Below are 21364 nucleotides of genomic sequence, written 5' to 3'. Positions count from 1 at the left end.
AGCTTGCCTGCTGATCGTCCTTTGGATTTGATTGTTGTCACAACATAGCTCAGAGCTGTGTCCGACTGTTTCCAAAAATTGTTTAGAAAATAGTCCCATCACCACATGTCAATAATAAAAATACATTATAAAATGAATAGAAGAGTCTTCTGATAGTTTATCTTCAGCAGACCTCTGCATCTGAATGTTCATCCTAAGGCGATATAAAATGATTTCAATAGTTCAATTGAAAAAACTTTGTGCTCTGTGATATGCCATTAACAGGCTGCTCCCATTGGACGGCACTAGACATTAAATAACATTCAAATAACTATAAGTCAATCACATGGTATTTTACATTAATTGGGACCATAATTTACTAAATGAACATAATACTGTATTAAGAAGTACTGAAGCTAGTGATTTATATCATAAACTCCATAGGAAAAAATCTCTTAAAGTCATTTTGTTTTTGCAATCAGTGGAGTGAGCCAATGCTGTTCATTAGAGAGAATACAGGTTCCAATAACTTCAGCATTTGCTTCACTTTCTGGATCCGGAGTCTATATCTGTTTTTATTTACAGTCTATGCCTAAAATATGCAAAATATATTATGTTTAAACTGTATGGTACTTAATATGCATAGTTCAACATTATAGGAAATATAAGCTTGTATACTCTCTTCCTGAAAGTAAGATGAGAAAATTGCTACCACTCTAATGTCTGTACATTAAATATGAAGTTACAGTCAGCATCTGGTTAGATTATTTTAGCATAAATACTGTACATTACTGGCTCTTTCCAAAGGTCTTTATAACCTTTGACAAAATTGACAAAACTGAAGGTTCTCTCAAATGTTTCACAAGTGTAGGAACAACAATTTGTTGCCTTGAATTCCAAATTTGGAAAATGGTTTCAACCAGGCAGAGGATGACCCAAGTTCACAGAGGAAGTTATATAATGACTGATCATGCCTCCTCACTGACCGTGAGCCAAAAGGGTGATACCACAAATAAATTAACTTATTGGAAATTAAATAGCTGTTGGTAAAACAAATATATTGCTCATTATAACCCAATCAATAGAGTCCCTGGGACTACCACAGAAGCAAAATTGAATGGGTTCTTCTTTTGGCCATGTTCCAGATTTCATGGATATGGGGAAAGTAGTCTGCGTAATCCTGCTAACTAACAAATAAACTGACATATGCTGACGAAAACATAACCATCATGGCGGAAGTCACAATACTGAAATGGATCCCTAAGATATTTTAAACTGTGTCCAAGATACAAAGTAGGACATGTTACAGTAAAAATGTATCTGTATGTGTTCTCTAGTGGACAGTCTGTGTATATACAATGGGGGACATTGTTGCTTGACGATCTCAAGCTTACTTGATGCCAATACTTTGATTTCTTGCTCTATTGTGCAGTTCAGTTTGGAGAGAACTCATGCTCCTAAAGTCTTGTCCCCTCTGGACCATAATAAACCCACACTGGCTGGATGCCCACACTATCGGTTGAAACCATGAAGGCCACTGACAAGGCTGACCATGTCCACCCAAATATGTCACTTCAAGCAGACCTGTAATGAATTACTAAGGGATAAGCTGCATTTTCCACCAGCATCTCGACTACTCATCATCATTGGTTGTCAAGATATTTTTTGATTACCTCATCTAGTGTCTCTTCTTTTTGTTTTGTGAAACCCAAACTACAAGTAAACAACAATGTCTCAGTTACTTACAAAAACTGACAGTCACAACTAATACTGTGGATATCACATTAAGAGTTAACGGTACATAAAGGTAACATCCTGTTCACCCTTCTGTTTGAAACACTGGACTGGCAGAGCATCTAGTAACATGTTGTGAATGTGAGGGGGTAGTATTCTATCTGGTTGTCATGGCAGTGACACAGACAAGTTTCTCAATATGAGCTCACACTAGTGTCCAGAATTTTTTTTTTCAAGAGAGCATCCTCTGCGCATTCAGCTGCTTCTGAAAAGGAAAAGGAGTCTGAACAAATTCTCTCATTTAGTAACTGTGATCCTTCAACTGCAGTTTCATTGTGAAAATTAACAAAAGTTAGATTTTCAGCTCGGGCTATAATCACCGAGTAGCAGTGGATCAGCACAATCAGCAGCTTTTTCACCTTTCAAAACAAACAAACGACTGTGTGACTCACGTATCATTCAGAGAAAATGTTTGTGTTATGTGAAAATGATGATGCACAGTTCATTGAAGGGACCAAAACACTGACACGCCTTGCATAAATGCTTCTCATAGCAGCTTTGTTTTTACAGCTGTAATGGATGAGAATTTATTTTTGGTTCTTCAAGGATTTGGGTTTCTGGGATGATAGCGTACAGTTGTTTGGCTGAGGGTCAAAGATCTGTAGTCATTAAAGAAGTAATCGGGTGATTTAGTCTATAATGAATATTACACTGAGTAATCCTGACTTTTAGTTATTATGGGTGTCAGACCTTTGGACCGCGCTAATTATTTCCCATAATGCAACCCAAAACCATTAATCGATAGAGCTCCCTTGGGGGCTGAACCCTATAATCGGTCCTGTCGTGTCAGAGTGTGAATGATGTGTTATAGAAAAAGTGCTGTGTGTAGAAGCGCTGTAAGAATGTACGTGTGAATAGGTTGGTGTGAATCGAAGTGTTTGTAAAAAAAACTGTATAAATATGAGGGTGAATGGTAAAACAAATGACTGCAAAGTGCATTGAGTGGTCATCAAGACTAGAAAGCTCAATATAAATACAGGCCATTTATTATTACCCACTAATAAATGTGAAGTGGTTTGCAACATATCTTTCCTCGAAAGCTATTTCATTACTGTCCTACATCAAAAAGAAGTGATCTACCAAAAACTCCACCTACTTAAATATATTCAGTGACAGATTCAAAAGGATTTGGAGTCAGCAAGGGGGTCTCAGTGTTTCCCATTCATTCATCCTGCCAGTTTCATAATAAACAGACCTATTTTTACACTGCTCAATTCAGAGTCTACTAAATAGAAATTGTTCGTGATTAAAAGCAAACAATACAGTATATTGGCAAAACAATTTGGCAGCAACTTAACAACACTCTCAGGATATATCACATCATAACTACCCCTTCTCTTTTTATGTATTTAGTGATGAGGAACATCCTCTCAGTACTGCAGTGAAGCTGAGGAGGCAGTGCACGCTGACATCTAGCTGCTAACACTTTTCTGTTACAATACAGGCTGTCAGACAAGATGGGCTGAGCTTGAAGACGTTAGCTGCAGCAGGACACAGATGTGTCCCTGGAGAGATGTCAGCACAAGATGTGTGAGAGCCTGGCCATTATGTCACTGTGGAAGCGTGTATGTGTGTGTGTGTGGGGGGGGGGGGGGGGGGGGGGGCAAGTGTGTGTACATGTGAGTGCTTGTGTGTGTTTCTATACAGCATGATTGTAAAGTTTTGTTATGTGTTCATGTATTACATGATCTACTGCATTTTTAACCAGTCTCAACCACATGCGTGTAACATGTGGTTGAGACGGTCTGCTACATATTGCGTGTCTTTGTGTATTCGTGTGAAATCATTCAGACTTGAGGTTAAGTGCAGTATTTCAAGGCATCCGAGCACATTATGAGTAATTGCTGGCATATACAGTATGATGCTGCCATACACACAGGCACACGCACATACACTGCAGACAACCTCTAGAAGATGAATGCATTTTTGATGAAAGCTTCAACCTTCTAATGTGGTACTTAGTGTTCCTTCACTTCTGATGTGTTCAAAATGTTCTTACATAGCTCACACTGCCTCATGATGCAGGTGTTATTTATCACTCTGTCTACCTCCATTCATTCAACATGCAGCAGAGCTGAATCTGGATCTGACCTGTATCAATGTGCAGCTGGAGATATTATACAGTATATTGACCTTACCACCAAAAACAACTTGTATAATAAGATGAAATAATTATTCTAACTCATTAGGATAAGCATCTATGTTAAGTGATTCATTTATGGTGTACAAAAGGTGACCTAACACTTCAATAAATCACACTTCTTTTAATACCACCCCCTCAACTCACTCTTTTATAAAACTTGAGGCTGCACGATCTTTAAAGTGACGCAAGTAGCAACATGGTACGTTGGAGCGATTTCAAAATGTAATCTTCCAACACATTCTTGAACACTTAAAGACCTTCATTTTGTGTCTGTATGTGGTTGATTCTGATTTTTCTTCCATACTTTTCATCCTCATGTCAAATCATCTCCAGTGTAATTGTTCACAGCTTCCTAAGAGCCCTCTCACGGTATCATCTGTTCCTAGGGTTGAATTAATAGTATAGTATAGTATGGTATAGAATAGTATAGTGATAGTGGATAACCAACTACATTAACCCAACCTGCTATTGGCTGGGAGAAGCCTGTTGAGCTCAGATTATTTTTCAAATGTTTTATTCTACAATTAACAATATAACACATTCAAATCACAAAACTAATATCTGAAGTTAGGGCAAGCTGCTGTCAGTTATATGTTGTTAATATTACCACAATACCACAATACACCTGTTTTTACATCTTCTGGACACCTGGCTATATTGGACCAATCATGACCGAGTGATCACACCTGCGTTAAAAGATTGATAATAACTATGAGATTCCAAATCCTAAGGTACATTGAGTTTTGTTAACAACAACTAACAAAAGCCAAAAAGACAAATGACGCAAACCATGATTCAAAATATGAGCGCAGCAATTCAAGGTCTGAAGTGGTTGAGTTGACAAATTGTTGCACAGTTTACCATCAACCTTGCCTGGTTTTATAACAAATAACTGAGGGTGAGAAAATAAAAACAATCCTAAAATGTTAGATAACCGAAGAAAATCTCCGCACTCAGCACACTCAGCCATCACCTGACCGCCAAGAACGTGTATGGTGAAATCCCTCTTCTATTCTCCAGCTTTCATTTTCAATGTATACACAATATACAAACAGGAGGAGAGTGCACCAGGGAGAGGAGATATCAAGTGATTAAAAAAAGGAATAAATGCACGGAAAGGCAAAAAAAGAAAAAAAAATCATGGTGTGATCAGACACGGATGCAGAGGCATGACACTCCTATTAGCACACAACACTGAACACACCCCACCCCCCTGCTAGCGCTTAATTTTATGCACGACAGTGTTTTGCACCGGTTACTCACATCTACAATAAACAGACAACTGATCACCATCAACAAATGTCAATATAAATATTTTTTTTGCTGAAGACATAATAGGGACATAGCGTCTGGGACAAGATACCCTGGGTCATTCTGCAGCACGCTGTCTCTAAACCTGAGTCATAGCCCTTTGTCTCCGGGTCCACTGGGACACTGTCACAGCAGTAGAATTATTATTTAAAAAAAGAACACATAGCTAAAGTTACATCTTAGTAAGGAAATGACGCTAATATATATTGTCAGATGAGTCATTTTACAGTCGTGTAACAATCAGCAGACTTGCCCCTGAGCCAGGCCATAAGCTATTACATAACACTGTCCCTTTACCATCATTTGCCAACAGGGGATGACCTTGAGAGGCAGGCAGAGCCCCAGCCCAGAGAGGCACCATCAGACAGGAAGCCTGCAGTTTAAGGCTTTTATTCTGGTAAATCTGGTGGATTTCTGTGTAATAATGGTACCCGTTTTCTATGGAACTGCTATGTGTGTGTGTGTGTGTGTGTGTGTGTGTGTGTGTGTGTGTGTGTGTGTGTGTGTATGTGTGTGCATAGGTGCGTGTGTGTGTGTGTGTGTGTGTGTGTGTGTGTGTGTGTGCATAGGTGCGTGTGTGTGTGTGTGTGTGTACAGGAGAGTTGGCACACAGTGGTGCTGGTGGGGATGAGACATGGCCATCATGCCTCAGTAAGGATGAGGATGTGAGATAAGAGAGACACACCTTCTTGCATACATACATTCTTACACACACACACACACACGCACACACCCTTGCCAAACTACGATACACCACACACACCACATCATGTTGTACCAAAAGCCCTCAAATGCAAAGTCCAGCTAAATCGATTGAAATCAAATCTACATTATATAAATCAGATGATGCTGATTTGTCTCATTACTCTGAAATCGGATGAAAATCAAATCAATCTAAGTCGTGTTTGTGTGTGTGTGTGTGTGTGTGTGTGTGCGTGCGCGTGTGTGTGTGCGTGTAGGCAGTGAGAGTAAGTCCAGACCAGACAAACCACGATCTTCTTTATATCGATAAGTCTCGAGTTCGCGTGCACATCGTGCAACAAGCAACAGGGATCGATCACACGGCTGCAGAGGTTATATCGATGAACGCTATTTGTCCTTATTGTAACCTGGGTCTCATTAATATCCCCCCAAACCCCTTATTGTCTTATCGAGCCAAGTTGCCTGGTGTATATGCCCCAACATACACAGTTTAATAAAGAAGGAGTTCAGTGAAGGAGACACCGGGTGTTGCTCTGCATGCCTCCTTCTCCATATGATCCATCCTACCTTAGAGGGTTCGGAGGGAGCGGGGAGAAGTCCGGTCTGATGTCTGCTCACAAAAAACCTGCGACGACTACAAACTGCTCCGGTGTCGAGCCTCTGTCACCTTCACGGTTCCCTCGCTCTCTGGTGGGTGTTTGCTCAGAGTCTGCGGGGGGTTGGTCTGGTTTTTAATGCGGGGTGGTGGGATGGGGGGGGAAGAAGTCGAGCCTCGACAGAAAAAAAGTGAGCGGAGCAGGTCCGTGCGATGCTGCGGCTGAGAACACACTGGAGCCCGGGCACGGAGGAGGAGACACATACCGAGAGAGAGAGAGAGGAGGAGGGAGTGAGAGAGAGAGTGGTGCGTCACTCTCTCTCTCTCTCTCTCTCTCTCTCTCTCTCTCTCTCTCTCTCTCTCTGGTTTTGGGTTAATGTCGCCAAGAATAAAGCAAAATCAAACGACAGCGATGAATGACATCTCACACACATTTACGCGTTGAAGTGATCTGTGGCGTCCTGAGCTAGAAACAGCCCAAAGTCCTGCTCGTACCCGATAGATTAAAACACCGGGAGGATTCATCTTACTCGACCACCTCTATGTAGGCATCCTTTCCGCCCTCGTCACCTGGTTTTCGCGCCACAGGAAACTATCCAGATAATGCTCGCTAACCCGGGTTACCTGGCTGTGCTTTACATCAGGTTTAAAGGCTAACCAACTAATTCACCTGGTGAGTAACTTGAGAGTGTAAGTTTGGCATATTGGTTTGAGTTATAAATAGTGGGTAAATCAAGGGGAATGAAAACATTGCTCTTGACGAGCAGGTCATTGATATTCAGCCACTTTTTGCTTTAGCTAGCTAACTAGCTTAACAGCATGACAGGTACTAATACAAGCTAATGTTGGCAGTCAGCTAACTTCTGCACTTGTTTTTTCTTGCTAACATTAGCAAGCTAAAGGAGGCTGAAGCTGGTCATAGTAACCTTAGCGGCACAAATCAGTTCATACAGCAGTAAGAATTGGTTTAAAAGAAGAGATTGTGAATTGTATTGTCGTTGTTATTTTACACTGAGGGAAAACTGGAATGCAGTCACGTCATTATTTTATCATTTATGTGCTTTATATTTCAATACTAGTGGCTTTAGTGTTCATACAGTAAATACAGTCTTTTGTATTTGACCATTTATAAACATGCCTGTGTGTTTCATTAACTTTTTGTAAATTTTCATGAGGATGAGAAGCACGAGTGTAAGACAATAGCTGTGTCTCTATTTAGCGGCTCACATTCACCAGTTTTCTTCAGCTGATTAAAAACGTCGAAAAGATTTTTCAATGTGTCGAATTGGCTGTTCGGTTGAGTACTTCTTTGAGTACATAAAAAAAAATAATTCTTCTGACGTTTTTGCTTCGCTTTTTTCCACCATTACCTCTTTGATAAGCAGTTTGTCACTGAAGCGCAATGAATCATGGGATATGTAAGGATCCACCCAGTGGAGCCTCCGTTGCTCACAGGTTTAAAGACACATTTGTCTGCCTCATTTTGAGGAGCTTTTGATTTGGGACAGCCTAGTCACAATATGATGTATTTGGTCTACAAATGCTGCTTCAGAAGGATGATGACCCCGAATTGAGATACAGCTAATATGCCTTTTCCACAGAAGTTATTTTGACATATCAAATTAATGATGGCTGAATTATTTCAGAATTATTTTTGTTTTGGATGCTCTGCATACTGGCTCACTAACACACTAAACTGCTGGTAAACTTAAAATAGTACAGAGCAGTTCTTGATGTTATAGATAACATCATAACATCTATGCTTTCCCCATTTTGATAAGTGAAATGTTTGCTTTGGAAAAGGTTGTCTCTTCATTGTAGCTAGCCAAGTATCATTAGATACTGATGCACAACAGTTCTTGATTGGCTGTGTTCTTGATGTCCTTTTGTAGGATACCGATGTGCATGTGGATGATATTGCAGACTGATGTTTAGGAGGGCTTGTTTTCAATCACTGGTTTGAGTCAGTGTTCCTGTCTGAAAAGTCATCTTCTAATGTGGAATAGATGTGTTGTCAATGTTTGACATGTTTGCTTTTTGCTTTTACTGATCTAAGCAGTGTGGCGTTTTGATGCTCAAGTTATTTCTATTTTTGTTATTCTTTAGATAAAAGAAAATGGATAAAGTCATAAATGAAGGCATCAGTCTACAAACAGAGAGAGAGCTCACTTCACCAGTCTCCCAAAAAAGGCCAAGGACAGATTGTACACTGACAAACAACCACAGTGGGGAAAGGAGGTTTGACTTTCCTGAGCTTTGGACATTTAAGAAAAACATTGGCTTCCCATCAGCAAAACACACCCTGAAGAAAGATTTGTTAGAAATGTGCCCAGCAGAAATTGGGGATGTTCTAGATGATGAACCTCAGGAGCAACCACAACACTCCAATTTAATTGTCACCCCTTTTACAAAGGTGACTGCAGCACACACTGACAATGTGCATACAGGATTTTGTAAAGTCAGTTTTATCTCTGCTGAGAGACACCTCCTACATCTGGGGAAAGAAGAGCCGCCACCACTTACTGAAACTGATAAGCTCAGCTCATACCGGGGAGATGATGCAGGTGGGGCATTAGCAGAGTCTCACACTTCAAAAGACACCAGCACTCACACGTCCAGTCAACCTGATTGCAGGCGGCTGGGGAAATCACTTGAGGACGAACCCCTCAGTCAAGTCCAAGTATTCACCCTTAGTTCAAGTGATGAAGATGTCAGATGTCAGTCTGATTGCGCTCATGAACATGCTCTACATGATGCAGGTTTCCAAAATACATGGAGCCAATCTGCTGAAGTTAAAGCGAGCAATCAGACAGAGAACAAGCTCAAATTTAGTGAGAATATCCCTTTCGGCCAGGAAGAGGGAAGCAGTAACAGATCTCTCTGTGATTATCAAGTCTCTAAATCCTTTTCTTCGGACCCTGAAGAGAACCCCTCTGGGAACTTGGCAGACTTTACAAAAAATGAGAAAAAAATACCAGAAGTCCAGACGTTTGAGAAAGAAAATGTTGCCGTCTCTGAGAGGGAAGCAAAAGTTAATAAGAATAACATGAGCCAAACCCTTATCCCCTCTGTTGCTAAATGTACCAAGGGGTCAACTGATTCTGGTGTGATGGTATTAGCCAGAAATATAATATCTGAGAATTCAAGTGTTGAAGATGATCTAAAAGGCGAACATGCCGCTGGCAAGATAATAGCCAAAGCTCTGAGTGAAGCGGCTGATCACACAACAGAGACCCCAATGCCTGCAAGAATCAGAGAAGAGCTTGGTGAAGGAGATAATGATCCAGGCCCTTTCAGTGTAATTGACCCTGCAATGGGGAGTGAAACTGACAGGGAAGCTAAGGAGAAATGCTCTAACACAGAGAGTACTGCAGCTCTTGAAAGATTTCCATCTGTAAAAGTCAGCGAGAGGGAAACACAGGACGTTTCAGCTCACGACCAGGCCGGGCACAGAGAAGCAGGGCGTCAAGCTTGTTACATCCCAATCAACAAAACACAAGGGATGGATGGCAATGAAAGTAGCTGTCAATGGAAATCCAGTCCCAGCAGTAGTCCCCAAAGCCCCACAAAACCTCATCCTGCTTGTGATGGAGGACATGAAAGTCATAGGTCTGTGAGATCTCAGCTGAAGGAGCAGGTTCAACCTGACTGTTTCCCTGTCAGTCTCGACCACCTGAAGACAAAACAGGTTGAATATTCACTAACAGGATCTGCCAGAATGGACGAGTCAACTGAGGTAAAAGAAGGAGAAGACATGATAAGATTTGTCAATCAAATTAAAACTGATGAAAACTTAGAGAAAGAAATAAAGTCAGATGAGGAACTTCTGCAAAACAATGAAAAACACAGAGAAAACTCCAATGAAATATCAATTGGGGATTGCATCAGTGACTGGACAGAAGGAGAAATTAGTAAATGTTACAATAGGTTAACTCCTGTTGAAGATGAAGAGACAACTAAAGAAAAGAAAAGAAACAAAGTGACAAAGGTTGGTGAGGAAAATAAAACTGACGGGCAGGAAAATTCAGAGGTATTGGTGAAATTAGATCATGATCTGCAACTGTCACATGTTGAAGGGACAGAGGGCAGCATGAGTAAAAGTGACAACACATTGAGCCAAGTGAGTCAACGTGAACAAGGACATGAGCTCAATTGTTTTCCAGATTTTCTAAATAGAGCTCAGAAAATAATGGTTGAAAGTAAAGACGACATTGCAGCATCAACTTCTGCTCCGGTAAGTGATGCAGTTGTGCCATGCCAGAATGAATCAATCCATTCTCAAAATGCTAACAACAACACTACTGCCCAAATCTGTAATGACAGATTTTCCCCACCGCCATCTGTCTTCACTTTCTATGACCGGGTGCCTGGGGGCTTTGACACTTTCGAAAAGATCCAGCTCTCATCAGATGATGATGATGCTGATGATGATGCTGCCGGCCTGGGCAGCAACCCTCTCCTCAACAGCTTGACTAGGCAGCTGTTGAAAACATCTGAGCGACAACTTTACCGCTCCATGCCAGGGGCAGAGAGTGACAAGTATGTGGAGATACCAGGAGAGGAGGAAGTGGGCAAAGAGAAGGTGGCAAGATTTCAGTGTCACAGCGACAACATGGCACATGAATGTTTAAGCAGTGACTCCACTTGTAATGAGCTCCCAAACTCCATCTCCCTGGCAGATGTTATTATCCTCGGATGGCCAGAGCAACAGCTTAACTGTGATTCCACTGCACACATCCTGGACGAAATGAACCCTCAGTCAACCTCCTCCACTGTTTCCGATGAAAGTGACAGTCCATCTTATTTAAGCGTCTACCCTGAGTTTGAGATGAGAAAACAGTACAACATGGTCCTGAAAGAGCTGAACTTGTTTTTTGACATCAGTATAAATGATTTTGCAAACGACAGCAAAGCATCAACCCCAGAGCAATGTAGCGACACAGCTGAAGCCATGGAGGGCCAGTTTTCAAACTGCAAAGAACATCTCAGCAGCCCAGAACTACGATGCCCCACGTCATTAGGTAACTACAAATAAAAAGACTCACCTTCACTGTACAGTACAAAATGAATTAATTCGGTCTCTTCATCTCATTTGTCCAAGACCATGCACCGTTATAAACATTTCTTAAACCATTCAGAGTAATGGGCTATCGATTGTACAAAACATACATAAATTATTCCAGTGCAACTTTGTGTGCAACTTTTTCTGTGTGTCCCAACATTCCAGCAAATAACATTCATTAAAATCACAAATCATTTTTACACAAGCTTTAACATGTTAGCTACTGAACCATAGAGGTGTTGTTTGGCAGACTGAGCCACCAAGCTCAGTCTGCTAACAAGCTGCTTCCTCTGGAGTCATATTGAGGGAGAAGAGGGGTATCAATCTTCTATTGATGCGAATTAGTGTATGTCCAAAGTCTCAAACTTTAAATTAGGATATTAAACCACATTACTGCAATGAAAAACTGTGCACATGTAGATCAGTCAGTTGATAATTTTTCTATAAATGTCTAATTACTTAAAAACATAATAGCCACAATAACCTCTCATCCATAGATTATAGCTGTCTTTAAGCCTCTGTGGTATATAACCACACCAGCTTGATCCCATTACATGATGTGTCTTGAGAGGTCATATAGCTAATGTTTTGCTGAAAAAAGATTGCCAAACATTGTCAACGTAAAATAAAATTGTGGTATATAAAGGAAATTAATAGCCATTAATAAAGGCCAAAATCTCTACCATTTAGACCAAACAAGGTTTTCCTGTTGTTTTTTCCTGTCAAATTCAGATTCACTTCAAAACTTTGTGTTGAAGCATTGGTCGGCTAAATGGAGATGATTGAATCAAGGACAAAAATGTTGTTCAGGTTAACATGAAACATAACTTGAGGAAAATTTTATATGAGGGTGAGACCAAGACCATGCTGTCTTTTTTTAATTAATTGTCTTTATTAACGCCATTATTATATTCAAAAATCAGTGCTAGAAAAAACATCTTGTTCCTTGTTTACTGTTTAGATGACGCTGAAGAAGACTCAAACCTGGAAATGTCTGGAGGTGATCCAGTGGTTTCTTGTACCAGTGGCAGCTGTGATGGCGAGCAGGAGGTGCCCTTTGGCAGCCACACGAGCCAGGAAACATCAATGGACACTGCAGACAAGCACAAAGGTTGAGAGAGTTTAGTCTTTTCAAATCAAACAAAAAATATAAATTAAAAAAAGCTTTTATATTCAAGGTGAAAAAAACTAATATCAATACAGACTTAGCAATCTCTGTTATTAACACGAGCAAGATTAAATCTAGAGCAAAATGATGTTTTGCTCACACATAAAACTTCTTCAGAAGCCAAAAGTTATACCATTAAATGACAAGCCTGAAAATTACTAGATAAAAACATTTTAATTAGACCTAAATGTTCTTTAATTCCACAGTTTTTTTGTCTTGTTTGCCTATCCCTGTTTTCCCTGAAGTTTTGTTGATGGACTTAAAAATGATGGACTTAAAAATGTAGGCATCAAATAAGACAGAATTAGCGAGTCCTTCCGGGCTGTCTCTGACTGTCCCTTTTACTTTCAGAGCTGCAGGGGATGGATCAGAGAAGGAAAATGTGGTCTCCGTCCTTCGGGTGTCCACCATTGTTTGAGCAACAGTTCCACAGTGAGTTTTATGTTGATTTTGTTTGTGTGCTTATTTTTCCATTTATTTATTGTGGTTTAACTGAGGGGCACCAGCAGAATTTCAACTGGTAGAAACACACAATAAAAACATCCACAGCACGGCTTCATAAATAGCGCTAATAAAAGCGGGGAGTGTATGAATCAGTTATTAACCACACAACTCCTGGTCGCATATTAATTATTTTAAATGACTTTGTAGAGAAACGTGCAGTAAGTTCAGAGAGGCAATCATTTGACTCCCTTTTGCAGCATCATCAACAAATAGGCAGAAAGCTTGTAGACTAACTACAATATGCAAAATAAAACCAAGGTAAGGCAACAAACAATCAAAAGGCTGGTTGCTTCATGTTGTGATCAAAAATCAAAGCGCAAACTGCTCTAGATTCTTCAGTCGTGAGACACAGTGGATGCAGCCAGAGAAATGCATCTCATTCTCAAGCACATTGTTTGTATAAAATTCATCAAGATCGTGAAACAAATACATGCAGAGGATTACTGCTTCTGGTTCCAGTGGGGAAAGCACAGGTTTGACAACAGAATGATGGCTGGATTCTATTTGGCTTCTTCAGCTTCAGGCTCCTGTAGTTGTTCCTGGTGGTCCACTGTCACACTGACCAGGTTTACATGAACACTAATATTCTACTATTGATCTCATTCAGTATAATCCTTTATTTAGATTATTGTGTTTAGATGTGTTGTGAATATAATGTTCCAATCATATTTGAGTTCAAATGTTATGAGCAAAGTCTATTAATTACCTTCATTATGCCATTACATCCTATGCCATTCTGCCAGTTTTAAACTCCAACCTGAAACAGCTTAATGCATGATGCTACCATATTTTTTACTATTTTGGGTGTTTTCTTTCTAATTATGAAAGCTACAACTTTCCATCTTGTATACACCAATGGCTTTGTCAAGCAATTGATTTCTGCTGATAGTTAATGTCACAAATTTTTGTGAAAACTCAAATAGGACTTTATAATGTGATTTAGACTTTAACTGTGTGACAGAGCTGTCTTAGTGACCGGAGATGTGTCTTTTTTTGATACTGTGATCGGCGCTCGCTCTCTTAGCAAATAAATCTCTCTACCATGGCTGCTCTCCTTTTCGATGGAGGGATGAGTGAAGTGTTTGAATCCAGGGGTAAATTCTGTTGCAGCCTAATCCCATACAATTGAAGCAACCAGGGGGTCAATTTTTCAAACCCTAAAAGACTTAAAATACCTCCAGACTGCTCCTGTAGTTTCATCCCAGTGTGCTAAAGCCCTGACATTCAAATTTGACCATGTTTTTAGCCTAAATGTCCTCTGATAAACTCTTCTGGAGCCACGTTCACGCGGGGATCACAGCAGACATTTATACGGTGGCCCTGAAAACTCAACGAACGGCAACTTAAGAAAACACATGCAAGTTGACAAAACACCAGCAAAGTAAAAAAACATCTTCATCAATTTCACAACACAACACAACACATTACAGCAACGCGCTGCAAAAAGAGAAAAGCGCTGCAAATACCGGAACGAGCTGCAAATAGAGAAACGCGCAGCAAATACCGGAACGCGTTGCAAAAAGCCAAACGCGCAGCAAGAAGATGCCACAACACAACGGAAGTGTTTCCAGGGGACAGCTAAAAGTGATGGACACTGCTGCCACAAAAACGTCCAATACACCATAGAAATTCGGTTCCACACAGGGTTCGGCCACCCGCGGCTCTGGAGCCGAACGCGGCTCTTCGGCCCCTCTGCAGTGGCTGTACAGTACAGTGTTGTGCATATGTTTCGCGAACGCTGAACTTAACGAATCAGTTTTCATATTATTAACGTGAACGTAACGATGAACGTGAGTGAACGTCACGTTAATTTTTTAAATCATCACCGTATCAGGCCATCATGAAATACCAGGAGCGGGCGAGTGTGTGTGTGTGTGTGTGTGTGTGTGTTTGTGTGTGTGTGTGTGTGTGTGTGTGTAGCGAGTGCTCCGGTCCCGGGCATAGACTGTATATAGGTCCCGGGTCCCGGGGCTCCGACCCCGCCCACTCGCTCTTTTGATAGTAAAGGTTTCGTACCCCTGCACACTGTGGACAATATATTGCCTCACAAACAGGGGCTTGCTTGTTAGCGCTGTTTATTCCGTTTAACAGGAGAAGACGACATGTCTCTAGATCGGACCATCTTCCGTGATCAGATGGGTCTCTCCGAGTGAGTGGGCGGGGTCGGAGCGCCGGGGGACACACGCACACACACACACTCGCCCGCTCCTGGTTTTTCATGATGGCCTGATACGGTGATGATTTAAAAAATTAACGTGACGTTCACTCACGTTCATCGTTACGTTCACGTTAATAATATGAAAACTGATTCGTTAAGTTCAGCGTTCGCGAAACATATGCACAACACTGTACTGTACAGCCACTGCAGAGGGGCCGAAGAGCCGCGTTCGGCTCCAGAGCCGCGGGTGGCCGAACCCTGTGTGGAACCGAATTTCTATGGTGTATTGGACGTTTTGGTGGTAACAGTGTCCATCACTTTTAGCTGTCCCCTGGAAACACTTCCGTTGTGTTTTGGCCTCTTCTTGCTGCGCATTTGGCTTTTTGCAGCACGTTCCGGTATTTGCAACGCGTTCCGGTATTTGCTGCGCGTTTCTCTATTTGCAGCTCGTTCCGGTATTTGCAGCGCTTTTCTCTTTTTGCAGCGCGTTGCTGTAATGTGTTGTGTTGTGTTATGAAATTGATGAAGATGTTTTTTTACTTTGCTGGTGTTTTGTCAACTTGCCTGTGTTTTTTTAAATTGCTGTTCGTTGAGTTTTCAGGGCCACCGTACATTTAGGCTAAAAACATGGTCGAACTTTAATGTCAGATCTTACGAACACTTGGATGACACCACAGGAGCAGAATGGAGGCGTGGTCACCATTTACTTCAATTGATTTGGATTTGTCTGCAACACTGTTTACCCCTGAAACTGAACCCCTGAAGTGTTTTGTGGACTCAAGCCCTTCACCCACCCCTCCATCTACATAGTGGTGAGTAGATAATGAGTGCATTTTCATTTCTTGTTGAACTTTCCCTTTAAGACAAATGTCTTGATTCATTTTGGGGCTTTGGTCCGAAAACAAACTAAACTAAATGTAGATGTAGACTAAATGTAGAGAACAGAATGAAGTCACTAATAACACTCCTGTGAGTTACAGTACAAAAGTGTCAGTGTCATCCAGGACTGCTTCATTAATGTGCTGCTGTTATGTTTGTCTTATTTATATAAATGTTTTTGTGTGCATGACCCCCAGAGCCGCACAGAAGACTGGAGCCACTTACAACATGCAAACGTCCGATCCGGGTTGGTCTTTCAAAGAGAGCCAAGACCAAACACCTGCACCGTCCCCACCCCTACAAATGACCATCAGAGATTAAATGAAGGTGACGTGTGCATGCATGTTATTGAGGCTCTTAAATGCCTCCTTTGTTGCCATGTTCAAAAGCTCAGATGTTGTTTTCTGATTTTCAGTATATTGTGTATGGTGTTCATGTGCCTCTGCTCTCCCTCTGTGTTTCTGAGTGATTGTTGGTCCTATGCATTTTAACTACAGCTTTACCTTGAGAGGGTTGTCTCCACAAAATGGGCTGTGTCATATGTTCATATTTACAGTACTTGCATTCTCACGTATTGCTTAGTGAAGTTTTTCCAGCTACAATGAGAGCAGATTTTAAACATCCCCCAATATTTATATATTTATTATATTTATTGATTTAGCTTATTTCCCTCTCTTTCCATTCTCATTGGATTATACCATATGTGTGTATGTTTTTTATACTTCTATTATAAAAGTATATGAAACATTCATCATTATACTCAGGTTTGGTATATGTAATTGATACACAATATGCTTCTCGTTCCTGTGATGTGTGGGTGTATTCAGTCATGGTTAAAGTGCTCAGTATGTTCTGTTGTGTATTATTAAATGGGTTCACATGTAGTGCATGCAGCATATCCTAAAGCAGTTCTGTGGGAGGATAGCGGGAGTTTCATTTCAAAATACCCTCTTTGCCCTCAGAATTAAACAATGTAACTGGATATACGATGTTTTGTTCTTCATGTACACAAAATACAGTATGTAACTATATTCTAAGCAAGACATTGATCTTTGCTCATTATTGTGAGAAACAAGGAGAATTAACTCAATTAATGAACAGCAATGAGAATCAGCTGTTTCTTTCCCAATCCTAATATAATCCCAAGCAGTATATTATTCATTGTTTGTTCTATTAAAAATACACATTTTCTCTTAATCGTCTAATTTTCAACATATTCACGGTGCAGCTAAATGCAGTTTTGGCTGTCATGAAAAACATATTGCAATTTTAGCAATATCCTGCCACTATTGTAGCATAACATAACAATAAGTATTTATGTATGTATTATAAATTACACTGAGTTGATGAATTGAACATGGAGTGAGAACTTGTTTCGTCTGTCAGTGGAAGTGACATTTCAGCGCAAGCTATAACAATATGTTAAGAGATGTTTGCCTACCTGCCAGTCACTGCTCCCTAAATGTGAATTTGAATAGGTTTCTTTTTATCCTGAAGTCAGGCTGGGTTTTCTGTACCATGGAATTCAGGTTGGTTATATTTCAGAATCAGAATAATGTATTAACAACCACACAACTAAGATGGTGGAATTACTTTTGGGTGCAGGTACAGCATGGAAACAGTACAGTGCAGACTGTTTCATATATTCATATCATTACTGTTGCAGAGAGTCCTTATGGCTTTGCTGAAAAAAAGTATTTTAAAACGGGATGATTTGGTGGCCTAGGATCTGTAGCGCCTCTTGGAGGGTGATAGAGGGTTGCATTTGTGGTGTAGTGATTGACTGTTGAGGCTGCTGTACCAAACTATTATGGATGAGGTGGATATGTTTTCAGTGATGGCTGTGTAGAGGAGGATGGTTGTTGCAGAAAAAAATCTTTTTGATGGCTATTTTAAGCCCTTTATGTAAAAATCTGTGTTTCCCACAGATTTGATTTAGTCTGTGGTGATAGTGAAGGGGCACCTGCACATGCATGCAGTGCGCTTTCACATGTAACAGAGCTACAGTGAAGTTCTTGTGTATGAGTGAACGGCATTAAATGCTACTCGCAGGTACACACACAGCTGCAATAAGATCTGGTTGTCTGCCTGGACAGTGAAGACTTTATGGACAGTAGTGTGGGCGTGAGGGAGGGAGAGACCAAGCGAGTATGTGCCAAATACTGCAGCAGGCGGCTCTACAACTACTCAATATTTCTGATGTTATTGTAAGAAGTGCAGTTTTTTTTTTCCATTATGTAACTGTGGTAGGACAATCTAGGTAATTAATGGGAAACATTTATTTCCATTTCATATTTTGTAAAAACTTTTTTTTTAAATTTGCGCCTAAAAATATTTCTAATTGTCCCCTCATTGAATTTGATCAAAAGAATTAGATCAGTGTTTGATGCACTGGTGTTCCTTCAGGATTTTTGAAAAATGATTCTATTCATTCAAAATGTTTTCCACTAAATATAATAGTATTTTTTAAGGAAACAGTTTGTGTCAATGACCAAGGTGCCTCAGCTGGCAGTCAGGCAAGTGCAAATCACAAAGAAACCATGCCACGGTATAGCTTTGCAAAATAATTGGATTCAGCCGCGACACATTCAATCTGTCCTTTTAATCAGGTAGAGTCTGTGAAGGATGTGGGTGTTGAATTAGATTTTATTTCAGTTGATAATGGCTTCGTCAGTGATATAGCTGCATATGAACAATAGTTGCTCAGTTTGTTTGCTGATTTGTTCCGAGGCTTAATATTGTATATACATGTATATATGTATATGTATATTTTTCTCCCTTAGCTGGCAACTTATTCCAATCAGTAAATGGTAATGACAATTTTTTATTCCAACAAACTGCCAACTTCTCAATACATTATTCATAAATCAATTTCTACTAATGTAAATGTTCCATTCATTGTTGTTAATGAGCTCACAGTTCTGTTTCCCATTGCTAAAATAGCATTCCATCTATTGTTATTTCTTACAGATGACACAGGAGCCGGTAATCCTTCATTTAGTAACACCTCACTGGAAGTGCAGTGGAGTGTATTAACTTTGCAATACTCTTACATAATTGTCACATTTCCAAATTGAAGCACGTTGAGACATTGCCACATGTATTGTTATCAGAGTGGAGAATTAATTCCAGACAGTTTTACAGTTAATGAACCAGACTGTTATTAGGAAGTCTGCTCTGGTCCAAAAATGTGTTTGGCCTACATACTGTCAGTTAGGTGAAAGTAGACTAATGTGAGCTGCTGCAGATTCCAGATGAAGAAAAATAGTCTATTATAGAATAACAGAAATAACCATTTTTATTTTACTTGATCACACAAATGACTGTTTCGATTTGTGTAGCAAATGCCTCAAATGTTTATGCGGCTTTCCACTCTTTCCGCTTTGAATTGAGCTAAACTGTTAGTTGTATGCTCTTCTTAGAGATGTACCATTATGTACAATAATGATCCAATGTTTTTGCAATCGACCAATACTCACTTGCAAAAATGGAAAATACTTAATTAAAATAAAAGTAACTTAAAGGTTCTGTGTTTACAATGTAGTGACATCTAGTTGTGAAGTTGCATGTTGCAGCTGAATATCCCTCACTCACCCTCCACTTCCAGACATGAAGGAGAACCTGTGTTAGCCTTCAGTTTTCATAAAAGGTGTTAATTTGTCCAATGTAGACTACTGTAAAAAACATGGCGGCCTCCGTAGAGAGGACCCGCTCTTTTCCAAAAAGGGGCCATTCTAGGGTAAAAAAAATAACAATTCGTACAATTTAGATGAAACACACTAGTGAAAACATTGCTAGGATTATTTTATATTCAATTTCTGCTAATATCCCTTTCACCTAAATCTTACACACTGGACCTTTAAATTGAAGGGGTGAAAGGAAAACTTTTGTGGATAACTTAAAATAAAACCCCAAAGAAACACAAACTTTTACTTAAAATGTTATAATAGCTTTCTTTAAACTTCCACCCGCTGCCTCTCTGTGTAACATGAAAGAGACATTTCCACTTTAGAAACAGCGAGAAGACTTTAAAAGCTCCAGTGGAGCCAGAAGTCCGCTTTTATTTGTATTCTTAAAATACTACTCCTCCCCCTACCTCAAAAGCCTTACAGTGTAATTCACTTTTTTTTTTATCAGCTCGCAGTGTAATCCGTGTAAAACAATACCACAAACGAAACTTGGCAGTGATTTATATTCCTAGGTTTTTAATTTCCTTCCCAGCACCAAAATTAAAGGGATTATGCATGCAAACATTTGTTTATCTTCATTAGCAATTAAGAGGGAGGCATTATCCCAGCGTGAGCATCATGGTTAGACCTTGAAGATTGAGAACACACATACTTCTTCCTCGCTTTATGCCAATACAGATTCTTGCATGGCTCCCCTGTATGAAGAATCACAGAGCTCTGTGGTCAGAAACCTTGGAAAACTAGGGGATCATTAAAGGGCCCAGACAAAATATCTTCAATATCTCAATGTCTTTCTTTCTTATATGGCTTTACTTGTGTGCTCTTGGCCCAGGATACCTGCAGGTAGAGAACAAAAGACAACATGTGAGCAATGATTAACAAGTACGAAAGTTTGTGAACATGAAAATAATGGCTTAGTTTTCACAATGCACAAAGGCTTTATCTTTACCTCATGTCAAATCCAGTTTAGGCGAGGTACATACATAACTGGTATATCTGTTATTTACATCATTGGCTGTGTTGCAGTACAGCAGCTGAAACATGTTTGCATCATCATCAAAGGAGCTGTGATATTATATATATTAGTTTCTGCAGCAATTAAACTACAACATCTTCCCCAAGCGAGGATGCCATGCTTAAACTAACAGTTTGCTTCCCACACAGAATACACTACTGTACGTACGCTCCCTCTCACAGACTAGGCCTGCATGTATTTGCTGCCTGTTTCGGATCAATAGCAATCACTGGGCACAGTAGCCGATTCAGATGATCGAATTGGAGACTAAAAATACACTGGAATATCTATTGCCCCTGCAAAATACTGAGTTCGCTGCTGGACTCCAAGACCAGCAAAGTGACCAGAACTACGCACATTTGATT

The sequence above is a fragment of the Pleuronectes platessa genome, chromosome 17, assembly GCF_947347685.1.
Source record: "Pleuronectes platessa chromosome 17, fPlePla1.1, whole genome shotgun sequence".
Lineage (NCBI taxonomy): Eukaryota > Metazoa > Chordata > Actinopteri > Pleuronectiformes > Pleuronectidae > Pleuronectes > Pleuronectes platessa.
This window is presented reverse-complemented; position numbering follows the sequence as displayed.